Genomic DNA, 3,635 nt, shown 5'->3' with positions numbered 1-3,635 from the left:
TACTACGTACCCCAACGGCTCCATGTATGTGCCTAAAGCGCATGTAAGTTCCCTCCATAACCCGCTATGAAGACGCAAATACATTTGCGTCCAACGTTAACATGTCCTCTTTCTGATCCGCCATGAATGGATCAATAATTCAGTTCCTAAGTGTGCCGTGCCACCGTCTTTACATGGTGCACTTTCATGTTTTCATGGCTCTGGCGAAGGCCCTGATTTCTGCCATCGAGCCTTTTTCCTGACTTCTGCCTCTGAAAACCGCAGCGAGGACCTGCATCTGCATCCCTGAACTTTGACTTACTCTCTACGCGGCAAGTGGTGCCCGGCTCTGCCTGACTGCCTGCCAAAACTGTATTCAGCCTTCAAGTTATCTGCTCCGCTCCTCGAAAATACATTCCTGTCTAGTAGTTTAGGTAAACATCCCCCCAGCTGCAGAGTAAAGGGCCCGGCTTTTCTATCTCCATGTACGTAATTCATAGCTCCTGTTGCCATGGTAGGCCCATAGCCCTCGCATTACACGTAGACACACATGCACGCATTAGCAGTCAGTATAGAATAGCCTCTGCCCGAGAGACCTTTTCTTTAGATAATACAGTTCTCCAAACACAAAATACCAGATATGATTTAGGAACAAGTTGATCTGACCCACCAGACTTCTGTCTCTAATCCTAGCGTTAAATGTCAAGTCCCCTTCACCCTCCAGTTCCACGTCAGTCACACGTCATGCTGCTGCGCGCGCATCTCTGCCATATATTTCTGCTGACACTGCAGGATTCTTCTAGGGATCCACCCACTTCTATGACTGAAATGCTGAAATATTTCTTCTTCTATGTGACGTTTCTGGCACCCACCTCCGTGTACACCCTTGTGCACGCCTTCTGATTACATATTGTTACGCACATGTTTCTTATCTTGTTTCTTTCAGCCGTTACGCCTTCTGAACCCATCACCACTGTAATGATATTATATATACTGCGTACTGTTAATAAATCATTGTACATGTCCATGATTCCCTTCCTGAACCCTCGTGGTGATGGATCATGCTACCTGGTTCGAACCAATTCCATTTTATGGAATAAAACCCCTTAAAACTCAGACGCCACGGACTCTGTGTCTCTTATTTTGATTGAGCTATTTTATTGAACTTTACCACATAGAAATTAGATACCAGGTAATTTTATTTACCACAGAAATTGGCACCCCAGATGGGACACTCCCCCACCTTACGCGCCGGCGGTGCGTTGCAGCCCTAGTCCCCTGCCACAGCCGGACGGACACTCATGCGCATCCACAGGATTTCCTGTATCTCCCTCAGGCCAACGGAGGTGACTGAGACTGCGATTGATACCCAGACGAGGCGGTGAGGAGTGCGGAGGATCCCGACCCGAGTCCAGCCGAGAGTGCAAGGTCCGAGGTGTCTTGAGGCCCACCAGTTCCGAAGTTCCGAAGTACCTACGTCACGAGTCGAGTCGAGTCCAGTCCAGTGTCGAGTTTTCCGAGGCCTTCTGTTCCGTGCTTCCCGGTGAGTACCTTTGCTGGGGACGCATCTAGACGGGTGCATTAGTTTGCCCCTGTCGAGACGGGTTTGGGTACATAGACCCGGTCTGCACTGTTTAGCAGTGTATCTGTGCTGTTTAGCAGTACATCCAGTAAATGTTACTAGTTAATATGTGGTTTTAATGTCGTGGTATGAGTGATTGTTTGATCTGCATTACTGTGTATATTGTATTTATGGTGTTCGAGTTCGAATAAGTATCAAGTATCAAGGTTCAAAAATGCCGCTGTTCAGTAAGTTACGACAGATAGGAACTAGAAAGGGGATTCTAGAAGAAGCAGTGCCTGTTCCACCTAGGGACACTCCAGGGCACTTTATGTACCACAAGCATGGCTTAGATGCCATACTGTACTTAGACTTGTGGGTCGATTATACCAAACACTTAGAGGAGAAATATAAATGGCCTGTTTCAGGAACATGGGATGCCGAGTGCATCATGAGAGTAGAGGAAGCATTATTGAAAAAGAAAGCCCGACAGTCACAGAAAGACGCCATAGAATTATGGCGTAAAGAATCACATAGACGCACAGAAAAAGAATTCAGAAAAGCAGAGAAACATAGAGAAGATTCAGAAAAGACTCGAGAAAACGAATTAGTCAAGGAAGGTATACGAGTTCGAACAGAACAAGTAGACCGACAACTAAGTACGCTTAATAATGGCATGTATCCAGTTCGGGCCGAGGGCCTGCCCAAGGCGACCCCAGAAGTACCAAAGAATCTGCCCCTTCCATTGGTTCCGACTAAATTACGTCACAAGACCGCAGCAGAGATTTTTCTTTCTTCCTATTTGGATAATGCAGCCCCAGCTTATACTCATGCACCTGCCCATGTACCCGTCCCACATGTACCTGCACCCCATAATCAGCAGCCCCCGGGTCCGCAACAGCAGGTCCTCGCTGCAGCTTTGGTCCCGAATCTTGCACCCCCTATAAATACCCTTAATCCTTTTGGGATTGGCATAGTTCAGGTCCCAACGCAGCCAGGTTATGGTCAAGCCTCCGGCTCAGGAGGCGCATCTGGAGGTTTTAGAACCCCGCCGCAGTTACATCGAGTGACAATGAGAGATTTCGCAATGGCGCGGACACCTAAAGGTGCCGCAGCAGAACAGCTCAGACAACAGCTTACAGATTGTAGATACGACACTGTGCCTGGTACGTCAGGACCCATGTTGTTAGCGTCCTTACGCTTAAGACGAGTTACAGATTATCTGATAATGTTACCAGAAATGCCAGAACATCTAGACAAAATGTATCACTTTATTAGAACAGGAGAAGGACCCGAGAGTGTTGGTGACGCCATGTCACGTCAGAAAATTGAGAACAAAGGTTTAATTATGCGATTTTTGGTAAATTGTCTGATAAGAGAACAAGATCAGGCAGGATTTCCACAAAGTGAGATGGATAAATTGAACAGATGGAGTCAGAACATGGCTGAGGGTAAACATGATAGAGAGAAAAGTATACATGCTATGGTTAGAAAGGTCCGTAAAGAAATCATAGATATACATGCTCGTCGAGAAACTGAGGAGCCACTCGAATCAGACGATCTAGCCTCCACCCAGGAGGAGGATGAATCAGAGAAAACAGTAGAAACATCGCAGCAAATAAGTCAAGACACGATAGCCTATGTAGGTAAGGGTAGATCCTTTGATAAAACGTTACGCCCAGAAAGCAAGCGACTTTTTCACTCTGCTATGTCAAATCCGAAAACGCCTGAACATCTATTTCAGGCTGCCGATAAGGTACTTCAACATCGGATGGGGTACCATGTACTCAATTCTATGGATGAACAAGAATTAGCCAGGTCAGCAGTGCAATGGGCTGACAATTCTAGTATGTATAATGATGACACAGTAGCACAAACCTGTTTGAATCTGTCCCCAGACGAACAGCGACTGGCTGGTATGTACATGATACAACACCTTCTTTTATTGTATAAATCCCAACGTTCTGATCCAGGTCCCTTATCTGATGTACTAATAGAACTACTCATGAATAAATGGAGAGGTCTAGGTACCGATCTAATTAAAGTAATTCTAGAACAGCGACACAGATATAGTGCTTTCTTGAACCCACAGTTT

Source organism: Lissotriton helveticus, chromosome 8, assembly GCF_964261635.1.
Source record: "Lissotriton helveticus chromosome 8, aLisHel1.1, whole genome shotgun sequence".
Classification (NCBI taxonomy): domain Eukaryota; kingdom Metazoa; phylum Chordata; class Amphibia; order Caudata; family Salamandridae; genus Lissotriton; species Lissotriton helveticus.
The sequence above is the reverse complement of the archived record's forward strand: the minus strand, read 5'-3'. Positions refer to the sequence as shown.